Genomic DNA, 22,963 nt, shown 5'->3' on the forward strand with positions numbered 1-22,963 from the left:
TAGAAGTATATTTCAAATGATACCGTTCATGCAAACATGCCGATGGAAAAAGCTGGATCCCCTCAAAATGACCTCTTATACCGAGTTAAGTACAAGAACAAACAATAAAATCTTTCTCTCTACCTGGCAAAAAAAAGTATCGTGTTCGTGGTTCGAGTCACAATTCCTGCTCAACAATACAAGAACTGGCGGCAAGAACAGCAATCTCAAACCCTTGTGTAAGGGCACGAGGGCAAATATTTAAAATTAAGAACGCAAATAACATACGGCACGCGTTCAGGACCTCAGAGCTACCAGGATTCGGTGGGCCGTACAGACGCCACCGTCCATTGTCTAGGACACGGCTGCCACTTCCTGGTTTTGTAGCACAGCAGACGGCTTTGAACAAGCAAACACCGGTTGGTTTAAGTAATTGAAGTGTAGAATATCAACACACATGCCCCGGATGCAATGTGCACGCGAAGCTAAACATGGATGTTGTTTCGTTGAATCAAACAAGTCGCGCGGTATCAACTATTGCCTCTTACGCTCGACTCGGATAATAAGCGAGAAAGAACTTTAATGGGCGGGAAGCAACTTCGCTGACGCACAGTGTGCGTATATACAAGCAAATTTCTTTACCGTATGACGCCAAACAAAAGATTTGAATGCCGATACACAGAACCAGAACGATGGGCCGTGTAGCGCACATTGCCTGCGATTCCCTCCCTTCAATTATTCGGTAGCGACAGGCAGAGGGGCGAATGATCTTGAAGAAATTGTCCTTTCAGTGCATACCCTACAATTAGCGTGTGCAGCTTGCACGGTTCCGGTTATTACCGTTTGTGTGATGTATAAGTGTATGAATAAGTTCACGGGGTTATTTCCGAAGTTTGTTGAGTCGATGCGCGTGTGCTGTTCAGTCCAAGGACCGTCGATAAATTTGGAAGTGCTTGTGATAGAGATTCCTCTCAATTGCTTTCTTATTGTTGGATAGCAAGTCATTGAAATAGAAGATTGAAAACGAACCATTGTTGTATGAACTCTACCAAAACATTGTCGGTTGCAGTTCTTTCGTTAGTAGGTTTTGTTTATGAAGTATGCGCCTGTTTCAGGCAGAGCCGATAGCTGGTCTTTCATACAGCAGAAGTTAGAATCAGTTTTAAACTCATACACAGGACTCTGAGTGTCAGGTTCGGTTGAAATCATGTGAAAAAACATTTTGTCAAACATTTTGGACATGCAGTGAGCACATTTATGTTCGCAGTGTCTACATTAGTAATAAAACCTGGAAAAAATGGCCATATTTGTTTGCGATAGTTAGGAACTGGATCCGCTTTGCTATTTTTATTTGTTGCAGAAGTCCACAGATACGTTAACGCCATCTATTGTCAATTCAAGATGTCAGCCTTCCGGACGCACGCAACAACAGTATCTCTCCATCTTAACCGGGATCTATCAGGATTCCTCTGCCCCATTCCAATGCCTGTGGACGGCATTAACATTATTTCTGGGATGGTTTGCCCGATGCCATTCTTATCAAATTGGGTCGCCCACCGGAACCTGACGAGTCCGATTCACTACACGGTGAAATCACCGTACCATTGTTCTTCTACTCATACGGGGTCCAAAATTGCTATAAGCCATTTCCACTCGAACACAACTAACAGATAATTGTTTTAGACAGAGTCCAAGTATCAATGATGGGGGGCGGCCCGGTGGTGTAGGCGACAGCGGCGTCGGTCTTTACACGGCAGGACCGTGGTTCAAATCCCATCTGGGGACCGTCCCCCCGTAGTGAGGACTGATTATCCAACTACGTGGTATCGGTAAGTCAAGTAAGCCATTCGGTGGTCGGCGATAAGCCAAGAAGAAGAATCAGAGACGTATGCGAGTCCTAGTTGAAATATTCTATACAATTTCAAATGTGGTGGGGCAGAAGAATTGCATACATGGTCGCCATGTGATGGCGAAGAAGAAACTCGGACTTGTAATCGTGACGAGAACCGGAACAACGTGATTGCTAGCTGTGCGAACCAATATCCTTCTTTTATTTGACTGTCCAGGCAATCTGAAGATTCTAGATGAGAATCTTCCTTACTGGAACGTTGGAGACATCGAGGCCTTAACTTTGGTAGGGGGACTCTCGATGCTCATCGGCGGAGCAAGTCCAGGCGTCTTTGGATGTTCAGAAGGAATGTCCCTTAGAGGCATGTTGGAGGTTTGAATTGTACCCAGAAGACGATTTCACTTGCCGGAAATGTATCGCCATTTTTGAACTAATCGGTCGCGGTCGCACCGATTGTCGATTGCTAAGTCTGCATAAGATGTACCGGATATCACTCATATCACGAATATCACAGGCATGCGCTTGGTCAAAATAGCTGTATGTACATTTCATATGTTCTTGGTTAAAGCAGGTTATTTGTTAATTTGGTTACATTCTGCTCACCTTATAATGCTACGTAACTCTCGTTGTATGCGAGATAATGTATACTCTAGTGAGATGTTTAGCAGATATGCTACACAACCGTTGCGTTAGCTATTTTGAGTGGAGAAGTATCCTCATAATAAAGGACACGTTCCCCAAAATAGAAAGCAAACCACATACATGGTACGTAAATTTAAGGGCTTCTGAATAACAATAAAATAATTTGGAGGTTTTTACTAATAATTGTCTATTTTTATTTCATATTTATTTTAAGTATGACGTTGTATGTGATGACTATGTATATAATCTTGATTACTGGGACATTTCCTCCCTGCATTTTTGGCCTTATCCTGGGCATGCAATAATTGTCTTTTATTAAAATACTTTTCTCTTTCATGATACGAGGGTTGGTTTAGTGTAAAAGATCGCATCAAACACAACTGCTAATTAGATAGTAAGAGTCATAATATCGAGATTCTGTTATTTGGTACAAGAATTGACAGACTGGATGAATCCGACGACCATTACATGTTTGGGTGGTCCTCCAATATTATTGGTACCGCTCCATGAACATAAACCAACGCGTGTATTGCGGGTAGGAGAATTGTGGATTAAAAATAAAATAACGAAAAATCAAGGGAAACTTCACCGGCGCTGATTAGTTAGTTTTTGTTCTCAGCGTTGCTAACATTTTCATTTCATCGTTTCCTTTAACTTCTCCAGCAATGCTGGATCATCTGTGGTGGTCAGGCGACCAAAGAATGGTTAGTTTAGTTCTAATTTGACCACACCAGTAGCGTTATTGATGATCGATAAAATCCGTAAACGCAGGCCACACGATGGTGATTGTATTTGATCTTTGTATTGGTGAACGAAGTAAACAGATCGTTCGTGATACTTCTCCTATGAGCAGCGTTCCCATGACGAATCACGTTTGGATTAAATGATTCGAGTTTTGCTAGCAGATCAAATCCCTTTTCGGCTTCGACGTAAGATGCAACTTCATCGACGATTCTTGAAAGATTAATTTAAATGTCATAATTAGATTAGTGTTTAGTGAAAGCTTAAGTGGTAAAACTTATTGAACATGAAAAATAAATAATTGTTAGACTAAATTTATTAGCGATTGGTTTTTCGTAAAAATGTTTGTAATAAATAAAAGGATGCAAAAATCACTTTCACTCTTGTGGTTTCCCCAACCGACCTGGAATTTCGATGTTCTTTCCATGTTGTGTCACCGATTTGCTTCAGACCATTGCTTTTAAGATGCTATACAAATATGCACACAAATTTATGTTATTACTGAGAATCAACAAACGCAGCATGTCTATCCTGCAAAGTAAATGTTCGACCCTGGGGAAGCAGACGAAGGCTCTTAACGAAAACATTGTAGTGGAGAATCGAAAAAGCTGAGATAATAGGAGTTGAAAAATGATTACGAACATGGTTTGGAAACCAAGAGACAACGGAACGTACCCGCGCGGTAGGTAGCAGGTGTTGTCAGTTCGAAGAGAAGCTGCGAGAAAAGTCGTATACAACACGGGCTTGACAAACAAAACTCTTAAACAAACGAAGCCGCCTGCTGCGGTAGAAATAAGGCAGAGATAGAGGGAGGATCAAAATGACCGTACCGAATGCGCTGGGTGGGATGATCAAAACGGCCAAGTCACCGGTGCACACTGGTCGAGAAATTGGCCTTAGCCATCAGCGCATCAGGCCGGAGGGTTTTCCGTCTGTAAACGCCATCTCCAGCATGCGCTGCGGTCATTTGCCGTTTGTTTTTCAATAATTAGAAGGCGGACGGACGGTGTTTGCTTATGCTTTGTTGTTGTTGTTTTTTTCTTCTGCTTCTTCCGAACGCTTTGCTTTGAACCTTACCGTGTCGACGAGATTCTGGGCGGCAGAAACACACAAAACGATCGATGACGAAAGCCGCCACCGCGTGTCGATTGCCCGATGGTTTCCATAATTATATTGTCTACCGACCCTTGTTTGATGGTTAGATGGTTTGACAAAGGGATGCTTTAGGTTGTGGGGAAGAGAAACAACCCCACATCGGTGGATCGTTTATTGTGGCCTGGAGGATTTGATGTCTGATGGCCTTCGGCTGAAGGTTTCGGGATTCGGCAAGGAAGGAGCAAACATAGTTAGCAATATCATCGATTCAAATCTTCCTACCAATGACACCGATTTTAAATACGGCATTTAACTGTCTCTTTTGTACATTCAGGACATAAATGAATTATGGGATTGGGGTTGGTTGTAAAAAGACCGTTCTTTTTGGAATTCTGATCAAATTAGGCCACCATGAGTGTGTCGGTTGCTTTAATCAGTGATCAATGGGAGGGTTTGATTATTATGTGATAAAGCGCGATCCTTAATTTTGATGAATGATAGCCCGATACATGTCCAGTGACAACGACATGTAGAAAGTTTATGTAATCCAGTATAAAATGCACAACACGCGGTTTTTCAGTTTTCTTTTACCCGTGCTATGATTTTTTGCATCATTATGTGGCGTCCCGTGAAGTGACACAGTATTAACTTCTAGTTTTATCACGTTAATCGTTTCTGAAAGATTTCCAATAAGCTTACGCTCGAAGTTAAAATGTCGGATAACGATCGGCACGATTCCTGATGTTATTTATGAGGTTTCTAAAATTATCTTCTATTAGATGATAATTTGTGTGCGGAAACATCAGCGTAATCCGACTGTTCTCGAATGTTTTGCTTGTTGACGAACAACAAGAGCCCAGAATATTACAGCATAGTATAAAATCACGTGCATGCAAAGTATTCGTCTTCTTCTAGGTTTAAGGACCTACTAGGTCACGCCGACCATCGAATGGCTTATTAGATTTACTGATGCCATGTATGTATGCGGGGCAACCCAACCCCTTGGGAGGATGGGTTATATGGTTATTTGGGGGGGAGGGGGGGTTGGTTGGCTTGGCTCCAGGTAAGGGGCGGTTGGTTGGCTCAATCTGGATCGGCTGAGGCAAGCTGATGTGGCAGAGGGGTATGCGGCAGCGCTCGTGCACAATCCGAGAAGAATGCGGCACGCGCCCCCATGCGTCAGCATGAAACCCGTCAGAACGTGGAAAACTACAAACGACTGAGGAAACAGCAGACCCTGCTCTTCCAGGACAAGAAGCGCCGCTTTGAATAGTCTGATGAAAAGCTGCTGGAGCAGCTCTCTCAGTCGGGGGATGCCCGCTCGTTTTACAGGAGGTTGAATGAGGCACGGAGTGGATTTGCTCCTAAAACCGCGATGTGCCGGAACGCAGTCGGATACCTCCTGACAGACGACCGGAAGGTGATCGAAGGACAACTGAACGGAGCAGAGACAGGAGAGATTGATGCAAGTAGCAGAACGAGCCAACAGCAGCAGCAACACAGCACCAACAACATCAGTGACAGCATCAGTGCAGAAGACGAAGTGCCTCTGCCTCATCTCTGGATGAGGTTGCCAGCGCCATCAAGCAGCTTAAAAGCAACAAGGCTGCTGGTAGTGATGGACTGGCGGCCGAGCTCTTCAAGATGGGGCCGGAGAGGCTTACCGTCGAAATGTACAAGCTGATCACGAGAAGTCTGGCACGAGGCGTCGGGGAGTACAGCGAGTTCGTTGGCTGGATCAGATGAAGGGAGACCTGTCGGAGATCGGGTGATCACTACGGGAGAATGATTTGGATGGGATTTGAATCCTGGTCCTGCCGTGTTTTGAACCCATTGTTGAATCACCACCGGCCCGGTGGTGGGGCCAAAGTATCCACAGCCTTCAGATATACTTGTATGGCAAGGTGCTCTATACAATATAGTTGATAAATATTCTGGGGCGGCCCGGTGATGTAGGCGACAGCGGAGCAGGACCGGGGTTCAAATCCCATCCGGACCGCCCCCCCCCCCCCCCCGCAATCAGGACTGACTAAACAACTACGTGGTATCGGAGAGTCTGGTAAGTTATTTGTTGGCCGGTGAGACTTTATAGGTCGTTAAGCCAAGAAGAAATATTCTGTTAGATAATTGAGGTTATTATTTCTTGCCATACCTGCTCTATCATAAGTCAGCAGACTCACCCTTCCAATGATTTTCATTATATCGAAGATAGATTATTGACCCGTTATTATCACTCTATAAAACATAATTTAATTAGCTTTTTATTATCTTAGGCTACGAATTGTGTTGTATCATAACTGATTTACTTTTTAGTACTTTGCTGGCTTGGCTTTACTTAGCTTTGTATTTGAGCATATTATTTTTAATACACTTTTTTTAAAATAACGGAGTTCAATCCCATATCAATCACCCATGACAATGAACCGTTACTATTGGAACAATCAAACAGGCTTTTATGAGACATTGCTGTGTGATTGGAAACCGGCGATGAACCGAAAAACAGAAGACCAACATCTGACCAACATTCGACCCCATCTGATCTCAAGGTCTCGGAAGGATATTATTAAAAGCACGAACGAGACAACAGCCAACGACGCCCCGAATGCCAAAAGTGCATCTGGTGAAGTCTACTGTTTCGTGGCCATGGACCATAAAACAAGGGATTGTCTGGCATTTAAGGTACCCAATTAGCTTCTAAGTTTGGAGGGAAAAATGGCACACACACACACAATCATCACCACCAAAAACTTGCATGCATGCGGCAGAGGCCGTTTACATGGATGAAAATGCAGTATGTCTTGGTTTGCCAAATCACGGACGCTTCCCTGGTGCTGAAAGTGATCAAAAGGCACCGAAGGGAATTAGGACGATTCACAGTGGCTGTGGAGAAGTGTGTCTTTAAACCGAAGAATGTTCCATTAGCATTCAGGGCCACCACTGTTCGGTGGAGCAGAGCTAAATCACCGGCTCGGTTTCTAACCTTTTCTTTTCGCCTTTTTTCCGTCTGATCGCTGTGGCGATCGCGTTTCGTGAAGGTTCCTGGTGCTTTGAGGTCCATAATTTTGGCCTCACTTTTGCCGTATCGGGTGGTGCTGTTGATGGTCTGGAAGATGCGCTTTTTTGCGATCTGATTTTGTGTCCGTTTCTATTGCAAAGTCTTTTCGGACATGAGCGACTAAGGTAACAAAGGTTTCGCTTTTGGAATGGTATTTCGGTGAGCCACATACTTGCAAACTTTTATCCTGAGCTTTTTAGATACAAGAGAGAAAGAGAGGAGGAGGTAAATTGTGGAAGGTTACTTCTGTTGCTTCTACAGATGGATATAATTACAGTGTTGAGCAAAGCCAATCATAAGTCAACGAATAGCACGAGTCTGGCACGGATCGTCGATCGCAGGATCTTTTTAGCCGCACAAACTATGCATCACAGTTGCAACCGTGGTGTGTTTGGTGCATTATTATGAACATTCCTTGATAATTGGTGGCTCCTTAGACCGAAACGAAAAAAAAGTGTCTTTACGGTAATCGCTACTGCAAGTGTATTGTTACGGGCAAAAATTCACATGTCTAATGAAAATGAAGTGAAAAGACATTAGTGGCAAGACGGAATGCACAACTATGTTTGATCGATAAATATGGAGATATAAACCATTTTTAAAATTATTTACAGTTATTTGAAATTTGCCTAAAGTATAGTATTATATTTGTAATATAATATAGTGTTAAAACAGTCCTTAAATATATATTTTTAATTATGACAGAGTAAGCTGTACGTCGGATGCTATCGCAGACTTCAGATGTGGAACCTACAATGGAACGTATTGCGAAAAAAATGTATTTATTTATAGAAACTTAGAACTTGAAAATCCAAGATCGCATCTTCGAATCGCCTTTCACATACTGGGTAAAAACAATCTCCGATGCCAAAATTATAGATATATTAATATTTTACAGGTGAGGCTCATGGCCAATGTGGTGTAAATATTTTCTAGTTGGAATATCTCCAAGAGAGTAAAATAGTCATTAATTTATTCATACCTTCAGACAATGATCCTTCTCATGCCTTGTGCTCTAAGATAAGTCGTTCTTGTGCTACACCCTTTTAAAGGATCAATGCTAAGATGAGATTTATGAGTTTCAGATCTTTCTCTGATCTCCTTTTTCATTCAATCAAATCCTATTACATTATTTCTGACTATCACCACATTCGTATTAAAAAAATATACTTTTCTTTTGCTTCTAACTGATTAAGTTAAAGCGAGTTAGTTTTTTGCTTTTTGCTCGAAAGCAATAAATTTTCTTTTACCACCCCTCGATTTCATATTTTGACAGCAAAAGTCAAACCGCTAACTAAGCGGCAAGCATCCTTTTTTTTTTGTCGGATTCATCGGATGTACATCACTTATGGTACACGTGCAAGCTGTCACTTTGGTTTTTACAATTTTTCCTTCCGACCTCGTAACCGACGGGGCAAACGATGTAAAAAAAAAAGATTCTTCCGAGCGACTTAAAAAATGAAACATAAAAAAGTGTTTATTTACTAAAGAGCAGTTTGTTTTGATTGTTGTTCCTCGTTCGTATTTTTTTTTATGTAACACGTCGGAGAGTAAAGCTGTTCTTAGGGTATCCGTTTTTTGAAAAGAGATTTTACTAGTTTTTTGTTGCAATCCTCATGTCTCCTTTCAGACAATGCTGTCGTCGTAGAGCTTTACGGTTTATTAAGTCGTCTTGTTCCCTGTTGAAGGATGTGCTTGTATGTAGGTTGGGTTGCGCATGTAAAAAATTACCATTGATTTACGATGTGAATTTCGAAAATTAAAAACATGTCTTTCCGACAATTGTATGAAAAATGTTTCGAAAATTGTGAGCTTCTTATGGATGCGGTTTTTTAAGGCTGGTTTTAGAGACAGAGAAGTACAAGTTTATTAATGTATCATTTGAATAAGAAATCATGTTTGAATACCTATTTTTACCTTTTGTTTACAATATAGTTGTTCAACTTTGTCAACAACAACCTTTATAGAAGACTATCAAGTATCTTTCTAATGCTTCTATACAAATGATTTGAGGACCCATTGCCATCATCTGCTCTTCCGCAGTTTTGCACATGGAAAGTATAAAATGCATCATGTTAATATCAACAACACAAACCATTCTTCTGCTACCTATACGTGAGCGAAATCCAACTCCAATATCCGGAGACCAGACGGCACCGGTTGGCCTCCCAGGAGCTTCCTAGCAAAAGGTGTCTTTAACCGTTTGGAAATATGATCTCCGACCTCTTAGCGAACAAGGTACCGTGTAGGGCGTGCGTGTTTCTTCCGCAAGGATATGGATTTCCCTTTTTGCTCTGTATCCCGTGTTGTTCGTTCCGATCGCTTTGCTGTAGGTCGAACAAAAAAAAAAAATAATAAAGCAAAGGAGACAATTCCGTCTCCGATCGCCGGAAGGTTTGAGTGCATTTAATGGATGAGTCTGGCAAGCACCATGTACGTGACATGTGTGACGTTTGCATTTTATGATGTACTTTTTGTCTGCTTTTGTCATTTTATTGCAACCATTCGGTTTATTGACAATGATGGAATCTGTGCGATCTGGAATTATTTATAAAAGTTTGTACATATTTAAGGTTTTTCATTTCAATTTAAATGCTTCAGTTTAAAAGCATTATCGAACGTTTAGTTGAGGTATTAGAAATTAGACGTTTCTGCTATATATTCTTTTTTGTTCTTCTTCTTGGCTTGACGATCAGCTAGGTCACGCTGGCTATTTAATGGTTTATGAGATTTATTGAGACTACGTAGTTGTGTAGTCAGTCCACAATTCTGGGGGAACGGTACGGGTAGGATTTGAATTCTGGTCCTGCTGTGTGAAAATCGGTCCCGCTATCGCCACCCACAGGGCATAACGCAGAATATACTATAGAAAAATAAGAAAAGATATTCATCTGAATTCACTCTCAGCTTCGAGAACAGAATAGCCGTGTGGAAGGAATGACAAGAAAATTCTTAAATCTTCTTAAAAGAGAGATATCTGCTTCTGTTAACCTCAATCCTTCGTCACACGTGTTGAGTCTCGAAATAACAGCCAACGGTCGTGCTCACCCTTCAGTTCGAATGACGGAAACTGAGATAACTCCTCAGATCTAACGAGCACCCCAAGTATATGTGAAAAGCATCATTGAGGTTCGTTTTAAAAACAAACAGTTTTCAAACATTGCATCCACAGTGCTGTCGTGCCCTTGTACTTAACCTCTAACCCTATCTATTTCCATCAGAACCTACATAAGCTACCTTTCGTCTAATTGCCATCACTTTACAGCAATTTTCTTCTGTTTTAATTTGCCGGCGAGTATTTCTGACTGTGTAGCAATGCGGCCAAGTCGTTCTTTTTGGATTTGTTTTTTTTATTGCTCTTAACTGCGTTAAGATATTTTTAGTAGAAATGTAAAAAATGGACTGTTCTACAATAAAAGAATTTCCAGAAACCTTGTCTTGAAAATTAATTATGAATTTCAACTAATCTTTGCATCTCTCATACTTAGTTGAATGTCCTATTAAATGGGATTTGATCCAAGTTGAAACTATTTGTTGAATGAGATATCAGAAACCAGTCGATTTAATTCCCTTAAAGGTTTGTTGTATTCGGAAGGTTCGAACTCAACCCTCCTGATACAAATAACACAATCCAAACTCCTTTTCCACGTGAACCCTTTCACCCGAAATAGCGCCAGTTACGGTCGCACAGTCACCACGCAGATGACTTCATTTAGCCATGTGGTTTTCCATCGTCTGAAAAAGATGGCTCTTAGCGAAGCGACAAATTTTCCTCCGTGGATCTGTGGAAATTCGACACTATCTCCAGTTACTGTTAACACAGCGACAAAAGCACTCGAAGCTCGTTCTAATCCCTGAAGTGAATAACGAATGCGGGGCGCGTATGTGTAGAGGCCTGAGTGGGAACCAATTATGCATCAATTAGGGTGTCTTTATTTTCGGAAAACATTCACCGCCAGCAACTCTTTCCTTGGTCTTGAAAGGTGAGTCGCATTTGTCACTTGAGAACACACACATCGGTGAGATGCGTTAAACACTCCGTGTGTGGATTTTAGTTCAATGAACAGTTTGAAAAGGAGTAGAATGGACGTTGAAAGCTATCGAACTTTTTTCTATATTTATATTGTATTTATACAGGGTTTCAAATAATATTTCTATATTTATTAAGGTATAATATTGCGTACAAGAAGCACAGAAATTCTAACGAAACATATCTTCTTATAACATACCTTTGGTTTGTCAATTTAAATTCTCTTGCTTATTTCAAGTGAACGAATTATTTAAACTGTCATCGAATAATAATATTTTTGAAAGTTTACCAAATATCTACCCTCATTATTTTTGGAATTTAATTTTGAACAAGAATGTCCAGTTTTACATCAACACGGTGTGCACGATAAATTTGACACTTGGCCATTTCGTTAATACTTTGTGATTGAGTTATCATATCAAAACAAACGATACGTCATTCGAAAGTCACAAGTGTTTGAAAACAGTGAAAAAAATGTCGAGAGAACTTAATAAGTGGAACCTGTTGGATGGATGCATGGAAGTGAATTATGATGATCCGCGCCGGACACACAATCCTGAGGTGTTGAGGCTGTTGTACAACGGAAGGATCATACCAGGCGGTCGGATTGCTTACGGAACGACGAGTTCTTCGACATTTCTTCAAGCAAGGCCTAAGGCTTAACGCGGACGGCTATGTGAAGCTGCTGGCCGTATGTGTGGCAACAAGATCCGACACCTTGTCATTCGGTCGCGAAATCGCAAAAATGACTTAAAGACAATTTTTACGACTTTACCACCCCCAATTTTTGGCCTTCCAGCTACCCGGACCTTAATCCGATGGACTATTTCGTGTGGGGCATGGTTGATAGGGACACCAACCAAACGTTCTGCAACACAAAAGCAGAATTAGTGCAAAAAATTAAGAAAGTTTTTGCGGCCCTACCCAGGGTTATGGTAGTCCGGGCTAGCTTCAGGTTCTGGAAGCGGATACAGACGTTCATCGATGCCGAGGGTGGTTACTTTGAGTAATTTGAGCAGCCAACATGGTAAGCTAAACTTCGTAGAAAAACATTTTTTTCTAATTTGCTTCATTAAAACAACAACAAAAATTCAATTACCACAGAAACTGTCAAATTTATCGTGCACACCATGTATTATTTATCATTCTAATAATACCAAGAGTTTTTGTTTATGAATTACTATTAATTATTTGTTTATTAAATTAATTTAATTAGAAGCTTTTTTATTTCAAATCTCCAAAATCCTATTAGCAACATTAAATGTGATGAAGGCGAATTATTCACTTACATCACATTTAATGTTGTATGACGTTGCCATTTCAACGATTCTACAAATTTTGGTCAGCATATTCGAAACTGTTATGCTGTTTTGTCCCGAAACCTGTTTCGCTTAAGCGTAATGGTTACTCTGGAAGCATATTATATAAAAGTTGATTTATGTCCCATTTTGGAAGTTTCTTTGGGACGAAAAATTCGTTTTAAGTTACCTTTTCTGCAATTCGGATTTGTCGAACCTGACAGAATTGGTTGATTGATTGCTAAATAACCATTGGATTGCAACAACTTTCCCTTCTGCACAATTTCTCTTGTGATAATATCCTTAGTTTTTTTTTTATTTCATGATCCTGTGTTGCATCTCTATTGATTAATTTGGTTATTTTCCAATAAAGTTTAGGAACATAAAAGAAAAAACGCAAACAAAAATGCCTTTCCACAAGTTTGCATTACCATTTCATTTTTGGAATATGTTTTCTTCCTGTTATCACTTCATTTCGGGACTTTCCCTGTTTTGTACCAATCGTCTGCAAGAGTTTATTGTATTGATCTCATCCAATTTGTGGGTAACTACACAATACTGCACCGAAAGCTGTGCGGATAATTTTCAAACAAAGCAGTTTAATGTGCATCCCAGCTAAGCAGATTGTTCAAAGCACTCTGTTATGAAGGTTTAAAAGCCCCGTGCAAAGCAGGGACTGCTGTCGGTAAATAGAGGATAAATAAACATAAATTGAGACACTGTTGTGAACAAAACGGTTGACTGAAGAAAAGGGCAAAAGAGGACGATCAAATCATGTATTGATGTATTTGTGCTCGCTGTCGCTAAACTATTCGCCAGGCGCATATGCTTCGTACAAGCTTTTGCAACCAAAACACCGGAGGGAAGGAAAGCAAAGGGTCGGCAATTTTCTGCCCACAAATTTTACACCCGGAAACCGAAGCTAATTCCGGGTGTGTCTGGTAAAAGGTACACAAACGGGCTCCTGCCAGCTATGGAGATAAATTATCACCATGAATTAACATCTTACTGTGGACCCAGCCCAGGAGTGAACGGATGCTGTGAATGTGATCATTCGGGGACATACGGAAAAAGCACCCTATGAAATGTACGGTGGACCATCTGCATGCTCTGCATGAAAGTAAGATACGAAGCAGTAGTGCAAATTCTGCAACCTTTTGCCCCGATCGTGCACACTTTGTACACGCAGCCAAAATGCATTGCAGCCATACAACGTACAGGCTTCGTGTGTCTTCGTGTGGTAGCTGACGGTAGACGGAAAATGAATTGTTTTTGCGTGCGAATAAGTTGTGCTCATTTGCAGTTTGCTTACTATAAAAGTACAGAAATGTGGCGTTTTCTTGGAATAATTATGATGAATATTTTTTTAAATCACAGTCTGCACAAGATGCTTTGTAAATTGTTATTTCCGTGCGTTCCTTGAGTTTGTTGCGGAAAAGAGGTATTAATCGCTACAAAAGGTACTTACTTTAGTGATTGTTATAATTTCATGCTATCAAGCCATGATGTTTGACGTTTCCTGTTGTTATGACACTGTCATTAGCTGTCGGAAAAATTTATTAGATCTCTGACTTCAACAGAATCATTATTCGGTATGAAAAGAATACGAATTCACTTGACATGGTTCGTTATTCCAATTATCGTCTTATTTGTCTGAATATGTTACTTCATTAGTAATAGCTGAATAGGGTTACATATTTTGTAATCCTTTGTAAATATTACATACCCTTTCATATGGTGGATAAGAATTACTCACCAAAACCTGTTTCTCGTAACTAATGTAAGGGAATTACGTGGAAATTTATGTCGTGTTTATCGCCTTCTACAGACAACCCGGACTCATCCCCAACCGCTATCAACAACACATTAATGTAGGGTTTCGGTTTAGTCGGTGGTTTTCTCTCCCTGGTGGATTTAATATGGTTCGTGGGTGATCAAATAGAAACATAAAAACATTATACGCCCAAAAGCCAGTTTCATGCTAAGGACAAACTCCGTCAGTCGTTAGCGAGCTCATGGTCAATATGTCACCTACATTTATATCGCTTTAACGCAATACCGATCAGCCGAGTCTTTTGTCGCTTGTTAGTTTATCTGGAAAATTACTTTGGCCATTATCGTAATCAGCACTTCACCGGACTGTTAACATTGCTTACTTTAGAGAGATCAAACCCGAGTCGCTTGTCTGCAAATTTAGATATAGGAATTTTTGGAGCACGAATGAGACATAGATTAGCAATTAGAAACCTCATACATCCCTAGAAAGAGTGTGGATTTTTTCTCGTGTCTGTATGTATGTTGCTTACATTTAGTTTTCAGGTTTTAGCTTCTTCTTCTTCTCGGCCTGCTCAGGGTTAAGCACGTTGTGTCGACATGGCCAGGTCTCCAATCAGTTTCCAGTAAACTCGGCCTAAGACTGCAGTCCTCCATCCACGGCTGCATCCGATCTTCGACACTTGACTCCACTTGTTAGACTCCACTTGATCCAGCCAACGAGCTCGATGTGTTTCACTACGCCTCGTGCCGAACGGGTCGCTGACGAGCACCTTCTTGGTGGGGCATGAGTCCGGCATCCTCATCACGTGCCCCAGCCAACGTATCATTCCGGCCTTTCGAAAATGGCGAATGCATTGGCGTCCTCCGTCAGCATAGTCCAAGACTCGTACCCGTAGAGAACTACCGGACGTATCAAGGTGCGGTAAATCGTGCATTTCGTGTGTTGTTGGAGTCTTCTGGATTGAAAGAGTTTGTGGAGTCCGTAGTAGACACGATTCCCCTGAACAATGCGCCTTCCGATATCGCTGCTTACGTTGTTGTCCGAAGTTACGATCGTATCAAGCTAGCAGAACTCTTCTACCACCTCGAGATCGTAGCCGTCAACTGATACTCTGCTTCCGAGTCGGGCTCTATCACGGTCAGAGCCTCCGGCAAGCAGGTATTTTGTCTTCGCCCCATTGATGCTCAATCCAATTCTATTGGCCTCGCGTTTCAGTCGGGTGTACGCCTCGCACACCGCTGCAGTTGTTCGTCCGATGATGTCGATATTATGCGCAAAGCCAAGAAATTGGATAGATCGGGTGAAAATCGTGCCCCGGATGTCGAAGCCCGCGCTTCGCATGACACCCGAAATCCCGCTTCATGTACTTGTACCCTGGGTGGCCTGTTGATTAAAGGTAATACAGCAGACACTTAGGAGACACTATTAATATGCTACTCCTCTATTAGATCTCTTCTTATTCTTCTCTATCATCTATTCATATGCTATGTCTCTTTTCTCTATTTTATATTCTCCATACGTCACTAGCATCAAGCACTAAAGCATGTGAGGAAAATACTTAAGTGAATGGCAATAAACCGGTTAGTAAGTCACATGTCAAAAGAAGGTTCATAAAACCCAATCATCACCTTTTACGACGGACATGCCGGGATGCTGTCCCAGATGCTATTAGTCATGTGACGCTAACAAAAGGACCATATGTTTCGCCAAACATCTGCATGTTGTGAATGATCGTTTGGAAAAACGTGGATATACAAATCACTGCAGGACCATTCGGTCGGATTTGCAAGAAGAGGATGTGACCGCGCTGTTTGTTTTGGGAACTACAGCATATTATTGCGGCAGCTTCCTTAAAAGTTTTCCTTCACTGCGATGTTCCGGTTCGAGAAGATAGTGTGAAGTAAAGCAAGCGATAATACACAAGCAACCAATTTAATAGACGCTCCTCCAGCCGTAAAAAGAGACGCCTTGCCAACAGAGGCAATGTGACCTAGTTTTAACTGCTTTAAGCCATCTACTGTCGCTGCCCCTGCCTTGTAAGTTTGGCCAGCTTGAGATGGGTCTAAGGGTTTCCAATCGGCAGCATGACGTAGCAGACGCCAGATCGCGACGATACGACGGGTGCTCCGGTGGTGTTTCCCAACAGTTTGATCATCCGTGTGTAACCTGATCTCGGGCAACAGAGTCGCACGTGTTTGAGGCTTCCGAGTCGGGAACAGTTGGGCTCGATGATCCCCACAAAAACACTCCTGCGGCACACAGGCGACAACACGGTGCCCTCAGGAGCAGTTAATGCTTCCGTTTTTATGGAACGGTTTTTAACACACTACATGCGTTTTGTAAGGCAGAAAGGAATGGAAATAGCGATCAACTGTGCAACATTCTTCCAGTGGTATTGGCGCGAGCATCGGCGACATAAATGAGTGAAGTGCTTTGCTTACGTCTAAGTGGGTAAGAACATTATTTTTGTCCCGCAAGAATGCATCAGACTTGAAAGAATGTGCAGCATACCACGGCAAACACATTAGCTTTGCGTGAACGAAGTTTAAGTAGGAAAACGACAGTAAGGAACGATACGATACGATTTTTATACAACGGATGTTGAAAAATAGGATAAATTCTACTAACATTAGGCGGTAAACCCTATGAGATGGTCACTGCATATCCAAAACATTCAGATATTTATTAGTTCTCAACACTTTGCTCGTCCAGATCCCAGAGGTCACCATAAGGAGTGAGTTTGATATGCTTTGTTTAATTAATTTAAGGACAGTGACAGAATTTTCGAAAATTTAAGAGACAAATAAGTGTAATGGTAAAGCTGAGCTGACATCGACTTTGAAATTATATAAGAGACGAATGTCAGCCAACAGGTCCACAGACTCTGCTTTTTGGCTTAACGACCTTCTAAGATCATGCCGGTTATCGAATGGCTTACTAACTAGACCGCCAATGCAACGCAGTTGGATGGTCTGTGTTCACTAAAGATGGCATCCTGATTTTTGAAGATCGGCGCCGCTGTCGCCTACACCATCAGCCTCTAAACCTAAAGCCTCTAGAAGTCTAAAGCCTTCAGAGGTCCAAAGTCTCCATAGGTCCAAAGCCTTCAGAGGTCCAAAGCCTCCAAAGGTCCAAAGCCTTCAGAGGTTCAAAGCCTCCATAAAACGAATAAAAAAAAATCTCTACTATTATGTTGCAGCTACTGTGATCTTCTAAGGTTACGGATACAACGTAGTTGGATAGTCAGTCCACACTACGGGAGAACGGTCCGGATGGGATTTGAACCCCGGTCCTGTCCTTTGTGCCCCGCAGCTTAGATCTTGACGACAAAAAAACTTTAACATTTGAAATATATTATTTGTCATACATTACTTGTATGACTTGTAGAACTTGTGATACATTTACATCTTTTGCACGCTATTATGGGTTTTATCATATCAATTCCCTTAAGCCTTGATTACGATCATAAAGATTGTTAAAAAAGTGTAATATGAAATATTCAAATTGATCATATCTCCATCTAATATGACAAAAGTTAATCAAAAGGAAGCTTTTTTTGTTGAATTTCTCGTTGTTTAAGCATTGCCATGCGATATACTGTGCACACATCAGTTGCAGCTGTTTGACGCAACAGGGATAGAATTAGTCATGCATAAACCTGTCACCTAAAGGATGCGGCTTGTACGTGACACACGACTAGAATGCAATAAAAATTAGCTATTTATTGTTATAGGTTGTGACATCCGTTCGGCACTCGTCAAGAGTTCAACGAATGGAATCATAAAAATGCATGCTTTACATTTATGTTTATGTTCCAGTCAAGTAGTGAGTATGTTTCGGAAGTTACTTAAAATTTTGAGCAATCAAAAACATGGTTTGTGTAAAGCTGAAATTAGATACTCTAATAACTTGTCATAAACTAAAATTACTTGCATATTTTCTGATATTTTTACTACTAATTACTGGTTAATACTAAACATCATATGCACTGCCATAGTGCCATATGTACTTTGACTGTATGTGCTACTTTCTACGATTTTATACATTTAACTAAAAACATATAAAAGCTTCACACCTGAGGAGCACATTTCAACGTGTCAATCGATGCGGTTCGTCGTCGAATTTACGTTAATCCGTCCGCAACAGTCAAAACCACAGTCCACAGACCTGCTTATGTATAGAAATCTCAAACGTTATGCTGCGGCTCATCTCCCTTTTTCCATCCATTATGACTCATTTCAGTGGAAAAACTGTGTCGGCAAACTGTGCTTGTTTGTTGACACAATGGCCCGCATCGACCTCAGATCATTACGGCCAGACAGATGCACATCAAACGGTTTTGGGGTACAGTTTTTCCGGCCATAAAAACGCCGAGTTACGATTATCCAGAAAACCTATAAAAGAGTATGTCAGAGCTCATGATCTTCCGCCAGCGGATGGCCTGTGTATGCACGCGCCTGAAAAGACGATTGATAGACAAAAGACAAACTGGTTAAATGGTCGGCATCAGTCATCCGCGAGTAAAAGGATTGTTTGTAAACGATTAGTTCCACCGAATAGGATGTCTTTGATGGGAAGTAATTACCTTTAATTATGCTTCAGCAGTAACTGCTTCGATAACTGGTCTGACACTTTCCGAGCTTCACGCGCCCTCCCTTTTGGAAAATGAATCCTCTCGTGAAAGTGAACCGTGAAAGGGTTCATGAATGGTTGATTGATTGACTGATTGATTGATAGTAGTGACTGAAGGGTATCATCGCCTCATTGATTTGTGTTGCGTGTGGGAAATGTGTAAGCTGTTCTTGAGCCTTGGAAACGTTTTCACTCACCATATGGCACAGGTCAAGAGGAAATTATTATTGCCAATGGTATAAAGGAACCTTGGTGTAATTCAATTCGCGTTTGTTCAACATTCATATCATTAGGCAAAACGTTGGTTGAGAATAAAAACATCCGTGGTTGTAAACTTTAATAAATTCAACTGCTCAATATGTCTTGCAAAAGCTGCGTCTTGAAATGATTCAAAAATGGCTATTGTTCGTGAAGTTTTATTAAATTTTTCACAGTGAGTTTGACAACAGCCGCAAACGAAAAGTTCAATAATTAAAACACCCAGATGCTTTCTATTTAACATTTATAATTAGACGGAAAACAATTGTTTTATTTGACTTCTTTCTGAATGTTAAAAAACATGCACCAAAGCACGAGCATGTTTCATCACATAAAAAAATAATATAACATAAATTGTTATGTCGCATTTATAAAAAAACGGAAAACAGTAACAGTCCTCTTGTTGAAAATAAACGTTCATACCACAAACAATGCCATCATTTTGCTTGGTGAAAAAAAGCATCTGTTTTGTTCGAAAGATAATTAAAAACCAGTTAACTCGAACCATTGAAATCGATCCTCTCGTCCGATAAATGAAATAAAAAAAAAGATTTTTGCTTGTTTCGAAAAGATTTCGAACCTGATGTTCGGTTTGTTTAACCTCTTTTTAATGTTTGTCGAAGCATTACTGGTGGAAAAATGCAGCGCACGGGACAACACACTTGCTCCATTATTCATGTTTCTTCGCAGTTTGGCGCTATCGACAGTTAACAATCATCCGGGGAAATGGTATTTGATGCAATGCATGTCAGGCTTTTATGCATTTATGTGCACAATCGATCAGCAATCAGTGGTGGTAGAGAAAATGATCTTGCGCACGTGTTCAATCGAAATAATTAAAAATGATGGTAAAGGTGGTTGTAGACCAACTGATGATAAATATCTTACGATCGCGTGGTGTGAGGGATTTTGCTTTTGATTTACTCCATGCTTTCAAGAAGCGTGTTGGAAATTTGAAAAAGAAAAAATCTAGTCAATTGAATCGCAAATCTAAAATGTGACGCAGTTAGATAATTCTTTTCTATATATTGAGCTTTTACTTTAGAATGCAATCGTAAAGCTCGAAAATACTTCACATCTGCTTGCCTTCGTATAGCAGTACCATCAAGTACAATTAATCGATTTACGAATTTTACCCCAAAACAATGTTAAACATCGGCAACTTTTGTTTTAAACAACTTACCGCTCACACTTCAACCGGAACGATTATCCGTTACCGTTCACCGTTCAGCAACAACATTCGATGCGTTGCTTGTTCGGATCCAACAAAACATTTGTTGCAAGTATTCTTAAGCAAATTCTTCCCGAAAATGAGACTTTTCCCTCCAGAAAATTAATGCAGTTCATCCCCCATCCGAAAATAAAAAAAAACAGGCCCACAGGTGTTCAAGTTCAACCGGTGGTGACCTTTTTCGGAAGTGATGAGCTCCTCACAGTTTGACTTTCGGAACAATGCAGAAACATCAAACGGCGGTTTTTTTTCAGGGGTGGATGAAATATCTCCTCCAGCCGAACATGTTGTCAAAATATCTGATCTTATTAACACACAATTCGAAAATGCGGGGGGGAATAAATTGTTTTCGCATTTGCGTTCAAATGTGTCGGTATATTTTATTTTTGTTTCCTTTTTTTAATTGGTTGCGAAATGTTTCAGTACGTCCTTTCCGTCTCGTACACAGTTTACCACATCTATCAATATGTTTTTCCTCCCATCGTAATTGTGCTTTTAAATTGGGGTGCAATTTAACGGTTTGTTCATGGCTTGAAGGTTTTTCTTCTTCTTGGCTTAAAGACCTGTTAAGGTTATGCCAGCCATCAAACAGTTTACTAGACTCTCTGATACCACGTAGTTGGAAAGTCAGTCCTCAACTACGAGGGGAGGACCCGGATGGGATTTGAAACCCTGTCCTGCCATGTAAAGACCGGCGCCGCTGTCACAAACATCATCAGGCCGCCCCTAAAAGATTAAAAGAGGTTAAGGATAAAAGGTTTAGATGGTGCATAAAATATCGTTTCTTGTCACTATCTGAATTTTTTGGAGCATTCGTATTGCAGAATTTTGTAAGGTAGTTCTCATCCACGTGGCCGTTCGGGAGCGGCCCGGTGGTATAGGCGACAACGGCGCCAGCCTTCAAACGGCAGGACCGGGGTTCAAATCCCATCCGGATCGTTCCCCCGTGGTAAGGACTGACTAACCAACTACGTGGTATCGGCAGTCTAGAAAGTCATTTCGATGGCCGGCATGACCTTAGTGGTCGTTAAGCCAAAGAAGAAGAACAAGTTCTCATCCAGTGGAAGCATGCTATGAGACAAAAAGTTCAAAGTTCAGATTCAAACTGAAGTATAGAATCCTAAATCAATCAATAATCAATACACGATACTTACAACTACACGATGATTTAGAAGCAAAACCAAATGAAGCACGAATGGAAGCCACTCTGGATCATTACACCGGAAAACAAAACAGTCCGACACCGCGGCATCACAGAAACCAGAACATCGAAGCAAAGATGAAAAACTGGCGCACAACTCGCGCTCCAGAAGTGTGGGAAAATGTCAGTTCCTCATTCCACCCAAAGCGGAAGACGGAATTCCTTTCCGATCGTAGCTTCCGTATTACCACACTCCCACCTCTAAGGGTGGCACCACCTTATAGACCAACCAGCAATGGACGGATAATAACGAACGGCCGGGGACGGAGCTGGCTAGGAGAGCAAAACACACAACAAACGCACATTGAGCATAACGCAGCTTGCAAGAAGCGTACTTTAAAGTATTTGTTGAATGAAATCAAATGATGCCGGTTCAATTAAATGTTATTACATACTTATGCCCATCATTATACATTTCGTACACCTTGCGCGTAGTGGTCGGATCCGAGCAGAGTAGCAGTAGCAGTAAAGGATAATCATGAACTCTGAAGGCTGACGAAACTGAACTGTTTGAATGAAAGGTGCAATTTGTTCTTTAAGAATAGCTCAATATGTTAGAAAATTGTTTAATGGTTTTGATGTCATTTTTGAGTATTTAAAAATGTCTCCTTTGTCTTCTGCTTTTCAGGTTTCACAACCCCCGAATGTCTTGGTCGGACATAACTAACTTCCTTCCTTCTAGAGACTTAGTTCTTTGGACTTAAGGGAAGACGGGTCTGGACGAGATCCAATAGCAGGTCCTGCTGTTTGACTGCACCGCTGCTACACCTTAGTCTTTGACAATGTGATGTGAGAAAATTAGGTCGGTTTTGTTTGCAGCTTTCCGAAATTAGATATCAAAATATTGGAAATAGCCCTAGAAATTGTATTGTAAAAATGTTCGCTTTACAAACCAAAATAGCATCTGGACAATTGGACCTAAATCCGTTCTAAACTTCAAACATGAGCCCGTGCGAGTTGATTGAAACGTCAAAGCCGTAATTGAAACTAATGGTGGCGTAAAATTGTATGTTCGAGAAGCGCTATTCCTGTACATGAATTTTGCCATTTGGTCATTGGCAGCCGCAATGGTGGTCAATAAAACAGTGATTTTTCAGCATTTACACCCGCATGGATCAGATTTGGCTGGATTTGATGTTAGTTCCTGGGAAAAGGTTTTGTTTTGTAGAATGTCT

The 22,963-nt window shown here is 41.0% G+C and overlaps 1 protein-coding gene across 1 annotated transcript in view; it reads left to right on the plus strand.

Annotated features, from left to right (window-relative positions):
• The first annotated feature begins 4,866 nt into the window (after positions 1-4,866).
• LOC126563052 (40S ribosomal protein S9) overlaps positions 4,867-22,963 on the plus strand; it is a 227,540-nt gene continuing 209,443 nt past the window's right edge. Inside the window, exon 1 of the mRNA XM_050219662.1 lies at positions 4,867-4,877. The gene's annotated coding sequence lies outside the window, so the exon portion shown is untranslated. The remainder of the gene's footprint in view (positions 4,878-22,963) is intronic.

The sequence above is a fragment of the Anopheles maculipalpis genome, chromosome 3RL (genome assembly GCF_943734695.1).
Source record: "Anopheles maculipalpis chromosome 3RL, idAnoMacuDA_375_x, whole genome shotgun sequence".
NCBI classification, from domain to species: domain Eukaryota; kingdom Metazoa; phylum Arthropoda; class Insecta; order Diptera; family Culicidae; genus Anopheles; species Anopheles maculipalpis.